Here is a 14,417-nt window from a genome sequence, read left to right on the forward strand (position 1 = left end):
ACCCTTAGTCTGAATAGGCCTCAAAACGTGTTCCATTTTACTCGCGCTGTGCGTAATTTTGAGCGCAATGCCGACTAACCGTCCAGAACTACACCTCCGCTCCAATCAAAATCAAAGTGGCTATAGCCCACACATACACTGTATCACTCGCTTTACTCAGATGCCCATTATCTATACACCCCCCATAATTATTCAGGACAAGTGGTGGCCTAGATATCTTCTAATCTATCGTCTCACCCTTCATTTTTCTATAGGCAGCTATTATGCTTATTAGACATATGCTAGCTATCATTATAGGCCTATACAAAAGGCAGAAATAAGGACCACAAGCCTGTGGCACTTAAGGTATTCCCTTTTGTCTGGATAATTATGAATAAGCAAGTGATTTGAATATTAATCTATGATTAAATTACCATAAATTGCAGATAATCAATTATGCATAAGAAAAATAATACCAGGAAGATATAAGGGGTGCACATTCGGATGAAACTTGCCTAAAATAATAAGGTAATTTCCCTTGTGTCTTGCTCTTTGAACTTTATTCTGTCTTTTCATAAATTGCCCCCCCCCCCCCCCCCCCCCCCGCCCACACACCCTTTGCGGTGTTTTCCGGGATCACGCCAGCACTTCCACTTGGAATCGTGGCGATATGGCTGATAATGGAATGGGACCGTGTTATCGTCAGCGCCAAATAGACAAGCCCATAGTGTAGCCATCTTAAAATCACTGGTCGAATAGAGCCGTAGAACATATTCTTACATAGTCTAAATAATAATTAGTGATTAAATAGGCCTATAGGTATTCCATAGCCACCTCCTTCACTTGCCACCACGTAAGCTACCGCGGTAGCTGCACAAACTTGTCGCAGTGGATAGCATACAATCGTTTGGATTGCCCTATCGACTGAGTCTCGCGTATTCGGATCTTTTCAGGTTCGTATTGTTACAATGTTGCTTTTCCATGTCTGTGACTGACGTTATTATTTTGTGGCTGAGTTTTGTTAAATGTTGTCACCCGTTAGTTGAAGTTCAACTCACGCTAACCATGACGGGTTAGTGCGAATCGTGGGCTATGATCCTATTGAGATTGCAGTTTTACAGTGGCGTTTAGCAGCAGGATGATATTAATTTATCTGATTTGCCTGCTTAGACGCGCAAGGTGTTGATTCTGTAAGGCTACTAGGAAAGTCAGCCTAACCAGCAGCCTCAGACAGCCTACCATCACTAGCCATAACCTAGTCAACAAACCAGGTCATGCTATGCGGGCTATTCACCTATCTACACCAACAGTGTTCTATAGGCTACACATGTAGGTTAAGCCAAAAACAGCACAGGAAAGATCAACCAATGGTCAAAATCAAATTTCATTTTGTGCATACCTTCCACATATCTCGACTACTAACTGTTCTCTCTAACTTTTGTATGCCCTGTCATACTCTACCCTTCCGGATGCTCTGTTCCAGGAAAACACGAGGAGAGGGACAGAGTGAAAGGGAAAGGCCGGGGTTCCGAGAATCGCGCTTTAACTCAATATTTCGACCATTGCGTTATCCCTGAGAGCCAGTTCACTAGCCTACTATAGCTAATTGTGATGAAATCTAGTCTTGGCTGGATCTCTGCCATAGAGATAGATGCCTGAAGTCTCTACATGGGCAGTCCGCGAATGGGACAGTGTTGTTTGTTGCACCTTGCATGCATTCCAGAATACATATAAAACAAAAACATCATTAAGATAATGGTAATTTAGTAATATTATAAAATAATCCTGATATGAATGTCTATATTTTTTCTTCACGATCCGGTAAACCGTCCGTGGTGGGAGTATCATTGACCGATGCATTATTGATGTGGCTGTCAATGGATGTCCGGGTTAGAAATAATACGCAGCGATCGTTGCCATCGAGGTTAATAACGGTGTTATAGCCGGTGAAGAAGTGCACCGGACATACGGTATGTGCTTGGTGAGCCGCATAACATATCTGAGGTTATGAGCTTCCCAGGCCTTTTTACATGTCAGAGAAGATGCGCATTTTTTTTAAAATGTTGCATGAAAACTGTTGGTTCATGATTCAAGCAGAATTACCGGTGCACTAGTTTCCATCAATAAGTTAAAGTGATTACAGGGACAACGCCTGCGAGGTTGTTTTTGTTGATGCAGCCAGGTGTTGAGAGTGGGTAGCCGATATTCAACCTGCTTTCACAGTCCAGTCCACTGTGTAGTGTTGATTCTGGTCACAGAGATTCTGCCTTTCTAATGACATCATCTATTCAATGTCTGTTTCTCACGACTGAGGGGAGTTCATCACATTCCAATCATGCAAATATTTATGCGTTTTTCGCCATATTCACCACCTCTATTGTCCCGAGACGACTGCATGAACTCGATTGATTGGTGGCATGAATTCTATTCCTATCTCACCCATGTTGAAACAGAGCGTGACATCTTTTCGATTTCTCATTCAGAAGAAAAACAATGACATAGACTGTTTTGTCCATGCTACTTATAAACCAGTTATGAAACAGTAGGTAGGCTACAATAACCTATGGCTTATACATTTAATGAATAAGACAGTGTCCATAGAGCCTTAGTCTTCTAATGGGTCCATTCCACTGTGGCCCAGCTGTGGTCCATTTTAAGGGATATAGAAGGAATTAATGTGGTGTTTCTTTCTGTGTATCTCTTTGACCCCCCCCCCCTCTCTCTCAATACACATCATGTATCTCTCTCTCTCTCTCTCTCTCTCTCTCTCTCAATACACATCATGTATCTCTCTCTCTCTCTCAATACACATCATGTATCTCTCTCTCTCTCAATACACATCATGTTTCTCTCTCTCTCTCTCTCAATACACATCATGTATTTCTCTCTCTCTCTCTCTCTCTCTCTCTCTCTCTCTCTCTCTCTCTCTCTCAATACACATCATGTATCTCTCCTACTCTCAATACACATCATGTATCTCTCTCTCTCTCTCTCAATACACATCATGTATCTCTCTCTCTCAATACACATCATGTATCTCTCTCTCTCTCTCTCTCAATACACATCATGTATCTCTCTCTCTCAATACACATCATGTATCTCTCTCTCTCTCTCTCAATACACATCATGTATCTCTCTCTCTCTCTCTCTCTCAATACACATCATGTATCTCTCCCCTGCTCACTTTCTTTCCTCTATTCCATACATGTCTGTTTTTGTATTTTTGTACTCTTTTCCTCCCTCTCTCCTCCCTTTTCTCTCTCCTCTCTCCTCCCTTTTCTCTCTCCTCTTTCCTCCCTCTCTCCTCCCTTTTCTCTCTCCTCCCTTTTCTCTCTCTTTCCTCCCTCTCTCCTCCCTTTTCTCTCTCCTCTTTCCTCCTTCTCTCCTCCCTTTTCTCTCTCCTCTTTCCTCTCTCTTTCCTATTTTCCTTCCTCTATCCTATTTTCCTCCCTCTATCCTATTTTCCTTCCTCTATCCTATTTTCCTTCCTCTATCCTATTTTCCTCTCTCTTTCCTATTTTCCTCTCTCTTTCATATTTTCCTCCCTCTATCCTATTTTCCTCCCTCTATCCTATTTTCCTCTCCCTTTCCTATTTGCCTCTCTCTTTCATATTTTCCTCCCTCTATCCTATTTTCCTCTCTCTTTCCTATTTTCCTTCCTCTATCCTATTTTCCTTCCTCTATCCTATTTTCCTCTCTCTTTCCTATTTTCCTCTCTCTTTCATATTTTCCTCCCTCTATCCTATTTTCCTCCCTCTATCCTATTTTCCTCTCCCTTTCCTATTTGCCTCTCTCTTTCATATTTTCCTCCCTCTATCCTATTTTCCTCTCTCTTTCCTATTTTCCTCTCTCTTTCATATTTTCCTCCCTCTATCCTATTTTCCTCCCTCTATCCTATTTTCCTCTCTCTTTCATATTTTCCTCCCTCTATCCTATTTTCCTCTCTCTTTCATATTTGCCTCTCTCTTTCCTATTTTCCTCTCCCTTTCATATTTTCCTCCCTCTATCCTATTTTCCTCTCTCTTTCCTATTTTCCTCTCTCTTTCATATTTTCCTCCCTCTATCCTATTTTCCTCCCTCTATCCTATTTTCCTCTGCCTTTCCTATTTTCCTCTCTCTTTCATATTTTCCTCCCTCTATCCTATTTTCCTCTCTCTTTCATATTTTCCTCCCTCTATCCTATTTTCCTCTCTCTTTCATATTTTCCTCCCTCTATCCTATTTTCCTCTCTCTTTCATATTTGCCTCTCTCTTTCCTAATTTCCTCTCCCTTTCCAATTTTCCTCCCTCTATCCTATTTTCCTCTCTCTTTCCTATTTTCCTCTCTCTTTCATATTTTCCTCCCTCTATCCTATTTTCCGCACTCTTTCATATTTGCCTCTCTCTTTCCTATTTTCCTCTCCCTTTCATATTTTCCTCCCTCTATCCTATTTTCCTCTCTCTATCCTATTTTCCTCTCTCTTTCCTATTTTCCTCTCTCTTTCATATTTTCCTCCCTCTATCCAATTTTTTCCTCCTGCTATCCTCTTTCCCTGGGAAGATGTGCAGATTAAGAAGGAGGAGAGGAAAGAAACAGATGAGGAGCCCAGAGACATAATAAAGAGAGTGGGCTGCCTTGCATGTTATCACTATTGTGTTTGTGTGTGTGTGTATGTGTGTGTATGTCAGGGTGTGTACATCTCTGTGCTTGTGTATCTCAGTGTGTATGTATCTCAGCATGCATGTGTGTGAGTGTTGCTGTGTGTATATGCATGTGTGTTATTGTTTGGATGGAAAGGCCAGGAAAATGGATTCTGTAGTGGGGCAGACTTGTTTACTCATTACTCATGCATCCTCAGTCAGACTGCTGCTCCAAGCAGGACTCTGAGTGGCACTGAGTGCCCATTTCCCCTTTGCCACTAAGCCATATGTACAGTTGAAGTCGGAAGTTTACATACACTTAGGTTGGAGTCATTAAACTCGTTTTTCAACCACTCCACAAATTTCTTGTTAACAAACTATAGTTTTGGCAAGTTGGTTAGGACATCTCCTTTGTGCATGACACAAGTCATTTTTACAGCAGTTGTTTACAGACAGATTATTTCACCTATAATTGACTGTATCACAATTCCAGTGGGTCAGAAGTTTACATACACTAAGTTGACTGTGCCTTTAAACAGCTTGGAAAATTACAGAAAATGATGTCATGGTTTTAGAAGCTTGGAGGTGTACCTGTGGATGTCATACCAAACTCAGTGCCTCTTTGCTTGACATCATGAGAAAATCAAAAGAAACCAGCCAAGACCTCAGAAAACAAATTGTAGACCTCCACAAGTCTGGTTCATCCTTGGGAGCCATTTCCAAACACCTGAAGGTACCACGTTCATCTGTACAAACAATAGTACACAAGTATAAACACTATGGGATCACGCAGATGTCATACCTCTCAGGAAGGAGACATGTTCTGTCTCCTAGAGATGAACCTACTTTGGTGCGAAAAGTGCAAATCAATCACAGAACAACAGCAAAGGACCTTGTGAAGATGCTGGAGGGAACAGGTACAAAAGTATCAATATCCACAGTAAAACGAGTCCTATATTGACTTAACCTGAAAGGCCGCTCAGCAAGGAAGAAGCCACTGCTCTAAAACCACCATAAAAAAGCCAGACTACGGTTTGCAACTGCACATGGGGACATACTTTGTACTTTTTGGAGAAACGTCCTCTGGTCTGATGAAAGAAAAATAGAACTGTTTGGCCATAATGACCATTGAATGTGTTTGGAGGAAAAGGGGGAGGCTTGCAAGCCGAAGAACACCATCCCAACCGTGAAGCATGGGGGTGGCAGCATCATGTTGTGGGGGTGCTTTGCCACAGGAGGAACTGGTGCACTTCATAAAATAGATGGCATCATGAGGATGGAACAATATGTGGATATATTGAAGCAACATCAGTCAGGAAGTTAAAGCTTGTTTGCAAATGGGTCTTCCAAATGGACAATGACCCCAAGCATACTTCCAAAGTTGTGGCAAAATGGCTTAAGGACAACAAAGTCAAGGTATTGGAGTGGCCATCACAAAGCCCTGACCTCAATCCTATAAAAAATGTGTGGGCAGAACTGAAAAAGCGTGTGCGAGCAAGGAGGCCTACAAACCTGACTTAGTTACACCAGCTCTGTCAGGGGGAATGGGCCAAAATTCACCAAACTGATTATGGGAAGCTTGTGGAAGGCTACCCGAAATGTTTGACCCAAGTTAAACAGTTTAATGGCAATGCTACCAAATACTAATTGAGTGTATGTAAACTTCTGACCCACTGGGAATGTGATGAAAGAAATAAAAGCTGAAATAAATCGCTCTCTGCTATTATTCTGACATTTCACATTCTTAAAATAAAGTGGTGATCCTGACTGACCTAAGACAGGTAATTTTTACATGTCAGGAACTGTGACAAACTGAGTTTAAATGTATTTGGCTCAGCTGTATGTAAACCTCTTGACTTCAACTGTATGTAAACACATGGCTCTGCTCTGCTACTGTGTGAGCGTGTGTGTGTGTGTGTGTGTGTGTGTGTGTGTGTGTACATTTGTTTATGGCTGCATGCGGGCTATTCCGTGGAAAAGTCAACCTGCCCAAATTAAACCACGTTCATAATTCTTTGTCTATATATTGTCTATATGTTGTCTATATATTGTCTATATGTTGTCTATATGTTGTCTATATGTTGTCTATATATTGTCTATATGTTGTCTATATGTTGTCTATATGTTGTCTATATATTGTCTATATGTTGTCTATATGTTGTCTATATATTGTCTATATGTTGTCTATATGTTGTCTATATGTTGTCTATATGTTGTCTATATGTTGTCTATATGATGTCTATATATTGTCTATATATTGTCTATATGTTGTCTATATGTTGTCTATATGTTGTCTATATATTGTCTATATGTTGTCTATATGTTGTCTATATGTTTTCTATATATTGTCTATATGTTGTCTATATGTTGTCTATATGTTGTCTATATTTAGTCTATATATTGTCTATATGTTGTCTATATGTTGTCTATATGTTGTCTATATGTTGCCTATATGTTGCCTATATGTTGTCTATATATTGTCTATATGTTGTCTATATATTGTCTATATATTGTCTATATATTGCCTATATGTTGTCTATATATTGTCTATATGTTGTCTATATATTGTCTATATGTTGTCTATATGTTGTCTATATGTTGTCTATATGTTGTCTATATGTTGTCTATATATTGTCTATATGTTGTCTATATATTGTCTATATGTTGTCTATATGTTGTCTATATGTTGTCTATATGTTGTCTATATATTGTCTATATGTTGTCTATATGTTGTCTATATATTGTCTATATGTTGTCTATATGTTGTCTATATGTTGTCTATATATTGTCTATATGTTGTCTATATGTTGTCTATATGTTGTCTATATATTGTCTATATGTTGTCTATATTTAGTCTATATGTTGTCTATATGTTGTCTATATGTTGCCTATATGTTGCCTATATGTTGTCTATATATTGTCTATATGTTGTCTATATATTGTCTATATGTTGTCTATATATTGTCTATATATTGTCTATATGTTGTCTATATATTGTCTATATGTTGTCTATATATTGTCTATATGTTGTCTATATGTTGTCTATATGTTGTCTATATGTTGTCTATATGTTGACTATATGTTGACTATATGTTGGAGTTCAGGCTTTATTTGTCATTTTAGTAAGACAATTGCATGACTTTCACCCATTTCAGAGTAAGAGGCCAAGTCAAAAACCAATATTTTCAGTCAGTCATATTGGCTTTTTGAAAGAGCTGACAGAAGTGGTTTCTCCACTCACAGCTGTCCTCCAGTTAGTTATGAAGATGAGATCCTAATGAAGCAATACATAACCAATTGATGAGTTTTGTTTGCTAGTTCTTCAGTCTTGTTAAGATTTGGGGGATGATTGGGACATACAATGTACATCATAAAGTTTTTTTGGATTTTCTTTTGTAAAACATGCACCTTACATCGGATCATCTTCAAACATTCTCTGTGAAGCTAACTTTCATCAAGGTTTTATAAGGTCTATAATTGGCTTTTCTCTTTTCAATGTCAGTATCCTTAGTCAGCGTTAGGATATTTGTAACATCCATACTGGTTGTAGGATGTGATGGATTTTGAGGAGAGGTGCATAGTGTGACTCAGGGAGGGTTTCCGGAATGAGAACAGTGAACTCAAGTCCCCCCCCCCCCCCCCCTCTCTCTCTCTCTCTCTCTCTCTCTCTCTCTCTCTCTCTCTCTCTCTCTCTCTGCAGCTCCCTGGCCGTAACCTAGCAACCCCAAAACTGTGTTAGGGAGTTGAAGAAATGTAACACACAAAACTGTGTTAGGGAGTTGAGGAAATGTAACACCCAAAACTGTGTTAGGGAGTTGAAGAAATGTAACAGCCAAAACTGTGCTAGGGAGTTGAGGAAATGTAACACCCAAAATTGTGTTAGGGAGTTGAAGAAATGTAACACCCAAAACTGTGTTAGGGAGTTGAAGAAATGTAACACCCAAAACTGTGTTAGGGAGTTGAAGAAATGTAACACCCAAAACTGTGTTAGGGAGTTGAAGAAATGTAACACCCAAAACTGTGTTAGGGAGTTGAAGAAATGTAACACCCAAACTGTGTTAGGGAGTTGAAGAAATGTAACACCCAAAACTGTGTTAGGGAGTTGAAGAAATGTAACACCCAAAACTGTGTTAGGGAGTTGAAGAAATGTAACACCCAAAACTGTGTTAGGGAGTTGAAGAAATGTAACACCCAAAACTGTGTTAGGGAGTTGAGGAAATGTAACACCCAAAACTGTGTTAGGGAGTTGAAGAAATGTAACACCCAAAACTGTGTTAGGGAGTTGAAGAAATGTAACACCCAAAACTGTGTTAGGGAGTTGAAGAAATGTAACACCCAAAACTGTGTTAGGGAGTTGAAGAAATGTAACACCCAAAACTGTGTTAGGGAGTTGAAGAAATGTAACACCCAAAACTGTGTTAGGGAGTTGAAGAAATGTAACACCCAAAACTGTGTTAGGGAGTTGAAGAAATGTAACACCCAAACTGTGTTAGGGAGTTGAAGAAATGTAACACCCAAAACTGTGTTAGGGAGTTGAAGAAATGTAACACCCAAAACTGTGTTAGGGAGTTGAAGAATGTAACACCCAAAACTGTGTTAGGGAGTTGAAGAAATGTAACACCCAAAACTGTGTTAGGGAGTTGAGGAAATGTAACACCCAAAACTGTGTTAGGGAGTTGAAGAAATGTAACACCCAAAACTGTGTTAGGGAGTTGAAGAAATGTAACACCCAAAACTGTGTTAGGGAGTTGAAGAAATGTAACACCCAAAACTGTGTTAGGGAGTTGAAGAATGTAACACCCAAAACTGTGTTAGGGAGTTGAAGAAATGTAACACCCAAAACTGTGTTAGGGAGTTGAAGAAATGTAACACCCAAAACTGTGTTAGGGAGTTGAAGAAATGTAACACCCAAAACTGTGTTAGGGAGTTGAAGAAATGTAACACCCAAAACTGTGTTAGGGAGTTGAAGAAATGTAACACCCAAAACTGTGTTAGGGAGTTGAAGAAATGTAACACCCAAAACTGTGTTAGGGAGTTGAAGAAATGTAACACCCAAAACTGTGTTAGGGAGTTGAAGAAATGTAACACCCAAAACTGTGTTAGGGAGTTGAAGAAATGTAACACCCAAAACTGTGTTAGGGAGTTGAAGAAATGTAACACCCAAAACTGTGTTAGGGAGTTGAGGAAATGTAACACCCAAACTGTGTTAGGGAGTTGAAGAAATGTAACACCCAAAACTGTGTTAGGGAGTTGAAGAAATGTAACACCCAAACTGTGTTAGGGAGTTGAAGAAATGTAACACCCAAAACTGTGTTAGGGAGTTGAAGAAATGTAACACCCAAAACTGTGTTAGGGAGTTGAAGAAATGTAACACCCAAAACTGTGTTAGGGAGTTGAAGAAATGTAACACCCAAAACTGTGTTAGGGAGTTGAAGAAATGTAACACCCAAAACTGTGTTAGGGAGTTGAAGAAATGTAACACCCAAAACTGTGTTAGGGAGTTGAAGAAATGTAACACCCAAAACTGTGTTAGGGAGTTGAAGAAATGTAACACCCAAAACTGTGTTAGGGAGTTGAAGAAATGTAACACCCAAAACTGTGTTAGGGAGTTGAGGAAATGTAACACCCAAAACTGTGTTAGGGAGTTGAAGAAATGTAACACCCAAAACTGTGTTAGGGAGTGAGAAATGTAACACCCAAACTGTGTTAGGAGTGAAATGTAACACCCAAAACTGTGTTAGGGAGTTGAAGAAATGTAACACCCAAAACTGTGTTAGGGAGTTGAAGAAATGTAACACCCAAAACTGTGTTAGGGAGTTGAAGAAATGTAACACCCAAAACTGTGTTAGGGAGTTGAAGAAATGTAACACCCAAAACTGTGTTAGGGAGTTGAAGAAATGTAACACCCAAAACTGTGTTAGGGAGTTGAAGAAATGTAACACCCAAAACTGTGTTAGGGAGTTGAAGAAATGTAACACCCAAAACTGTGTTAGGGAGTTGAGGAAATGTAACACCCAAAACTGTGTTAGGGAGTTGAAGAAATGTAACACCCAAAACTGTGTTAGGGAGTTGAAGAAATGTAACACCCAAAACTGTGTTAGGGAGTTGAGGAAATGTAACACCCAAAACTGTGTTAGGGAGTTGAAGAAATGTAACACCCAAAACTGTGTTAGGGAGTTGAAGAAATGTAACACCCAAAACTCTATTCTTTTTTGTTTTATTTATCCAGCATGCTAATATGTGGAAGTCCTCCTTCTTGGGTATACACTCCCCCCAGGGTGTACTATAGACACACACTTATTGGGTATACACTCCCTCCAGGGTGTACTATAGACACACTTCTTGGGTATACACTCCCCCCAGGGTGTACTATAGGCACACACTTATTGGGTATACACTCCCTCCAGGGTGTACTATAGACACACACTTCTTGGGTATACACTCCCCCCAGGGTGTACTATAGACACACACTTCTTGGGTATACACTCCCTCCAGGGTGTACTATAGACACACACTTCTTGGGTATACACTCCCCCCAGGGTGTACTATAGACACACACTTCTTGGGTATACACTCCCCCCAGGGTGTACTATAGACACACACTTCTTGGGTATACACTCCCCCCAGGGTGTACTATAGACACACACTTCTTGGGTATACATTCCCCCCAGGGTGTATAATAGACACACACTTCTTGGGTATACACTCCCCCCAGGGTGTACTATAGACACACTCCTTGGGTATACACTCCCCCCAGGGTGTACTATAGACACACACTTCTTGGGTATACACTCCCCCCAGGGTATACTATAGACACACACTTCTTGGGTATACACTCCCCCCAGGGTGTACTATAGACACACTTCTTGGGTATACACTCCCCCCAGGGTGTACTATAGACACACTTCTTGGGTATACACTCCCCCCAGGGTGTACTATATACACACTTCTTGGGTATACACTCCCCCCAGGGTGTACTATAGACACACTTCTTGGGTATACACTCCCTCCAGGGTGTACTATAGACACACACTTCTTGGGTATACACTCCCCCCAAGGTGTACTATAGACACACTTCTTGGGTATACACTCCCCCCAGGGTGTACTATAGACACACTTCTTGGGTATACACTCCCTCCAGGGTGTACTATAGACACACACTTCTTGGGTATACACTCCCCCCAAGGTGTACTATAGACACACACTTATTGGGTATACACTCCCCCCAGGGTGTACTATAGACACACACTTCTTGGGTATACACTCCCCCCAGGGTGTACTATAGACACACACTTCTTGGGTATACACTCCCCCCAAGGTGTACTATAGACACACACTTCTTGGGTATACACTCCCCCCAGGGTGTACTATAGACACACACTTCTTGGGTATACACTCCCCCCAAGGTGTACTATAGACACACACTTCTTGGGTATACACTCCCCCCAGGGTGTACTATAGACACACACTTCTTGGGTATACACTCCCCCCAGGGTGTACTATAGACACACACTTCTTGGGTATACACTCCCTCCAGGGTGTACTATAGACACACACTTCTTGGGTATACACTCCCCCCAGGGTGTACTATAGACACACACTTCTTGGGTATACACTCCCTCCAGGGTGTACTATAGACACACACTTCTTGGGTATACACTCCCCCAGGGTGTACTATAGACACACACTTCTTGGGTATACACTCCCCCCAGGGTGTACTATAGACACACACTTCTTGGGTATACACTCCCCCCAGGGTGTACTATAGACACACACTTCTTGGGTATACACTCCCCCCAGGGTGTACTATAGACACACTTCTTGGGTATACACTCCCCCCAAGGTGTACTATAGACACACTTCTTGGGTATACACTCCCTCCAGGGTGTACTATAGACACACACTTCTTGGGTATACACTCCCCCCAAGGTGTACTATAGACACACTTCTTGGGTATACACTCCCCCCAGGGTGTACTATAGACACACTTCTTGGGTATACACTCCCTCCAGGGTGTACTATAGACACACACTTCTTGGGTATACACTCCCCCCAAGGTGTACTATAGACACACACTTATTGGGTATACACTCCCCCCAGGGTGTACTATAGACACACACTTCTTGGGTATACACTCCCCCCAGGGTGTACTATAGACACACACTTCTTGGGTATACACTCCCCCCAAGGTGTACTATAGACACACACTTCTTGGGTATACACTCCCCCCAGGGTGTACTATAGACACACACTTCTTGGGTATACACTCCCCCCAAGGTGTACTATAGACACACACTTCTTGGGTATACACTCCCCCCAGGGTGTACTATAGACACACACTTCTTGGGTATACACTCCCCCCAGGGTGTACTATAGACACACACTTCTTGGGTATACACTCCCTCCAGGGTGTACTATAGACACACACTTCTTGGGTATACACTCCCCCCAGGGTGTACTATAGACACACACTTCTTGGGTATACACTCCCTCCAGGGTGTACTATAGACACACACTTCTTGGGTATACACTCCCCCCAGGGTGTACTATAGACACACACTTCTTGGGTATACACTCCCCCCAGGGTGTACTATAGACACACACTTCTTGGGTATACACTCCCCCCAGGGTGTACTATAGACACACACTTCTTGGGTATACACTCCCCCCAGGGTGTACTATAGACACACTTCTTGGGTATACACTCCCCCCAAGGTGTACTATAGACACACTTCTTGGGTATACACTCCCCCCAGGGTGTACTATAGACACACTTCTTGGGTATACACTCCCTCCAGGGTGTACTATAGACACACACTTCTTGGGTATACACTCCCCCCAAGGTGTACTATAGACACACACTTATTGGGTATACACTCCCCCCAGGGTGTACTATAGACACACGCTTCTTGGGTATACACTCCCCCCAAGGTGTACTATAGACACACACTTCTTGGGTATACACTCCCCCCAGGGTGTACTATAGACACACACTTCTTGGGTATACACTCCCCCCAAGGTGTACTATAGACACACACTTCTTGGGTATACACTCCCTCCAGGGTGTACTATAGACACACACTTCTTGGGTATACACTCCCCCCAGGGTGTACTATAGACACACTTCTTGGGTATACACTCCCCCCAGGGTGTACTATAGACACACACTTCTTGGGTATACACTCCCCCCAAGGTGTACTATAGACACACACTTATTGGGTATACACTCCCCCCAGGGTGTACTATAGACACACACTTCTTGGGTATACACTCCCCCCAGGGTGTACTATAGACACACACTTCTTGGGTATACACTCCCCCCAGGGTGTACTATAGACACACACTTCTTGGGTATACACTCCCCCCAGGGTGTTCTATAGACACACACTTCTTGGGTATACACTCCCTCCAGGGTGTACTATAGACACACACTTCTTGGGTATACACTCCCCCCAGGGTGTACTATAGACACACACTTCTTGGGTATACACTCCCCCCAGGGTGTACTATAGACACACAAATCAGACGGTTCATTTGTATTTTGTTTGTGAATTCAGTGAGAATGTAACATCCATGTTAATGTAACATCCATAATGGCCCGTGTGTATGTTAGAGAAGGAGAGATAGAACATGCAGTATTGGAGAGTGGAAAGCCTGTTCCTCTATGTATGTTTAGTTACACAGATCTGGTTCCTGATCCCAGAGAGAGTATCTGGTGTCTGATACAGGCAGCTGAGAGCTGGTGTCTGTAGAGCTGGGTAGCTGAACTCTGCTTGTCTGGTCTAGCCGGTCTGGTGAGCCTCCAGTTCTGTTCTGACT

General features: G+C 41.7%; 1 pseudogene; it reads left to right on the plus strand.

Moving 5' to 3' along the window:
- The first annotated feature begins 610 nt into the window (after positions 1–610).
- LOC116356851 (cyclin-dependent kinase 17-like) overlaps positions 611–14,417 on the plus strand; it is a 116,202-nt pseudogene continuing 102,395 nt past the window's right edge.

The sequence above is a fragment of the Oncorhynchus kisutch genome, linkage group LG24 (genome assembly GCF_002021735.2).
Source record: "Oncorhynchus kisutch isolate 150728-3 linkage group LG24, Okis_V2, whole genome shotgun sequence".
In the NCBI taxonomy this organism is placed as follows: domain Eukaryota; kingdom Metazoa; phylum Chordata; class Actinopteri; order Salmoniformes; family Salmonidae; genus Oncorhynchus; species Oncorhynchus kisutch.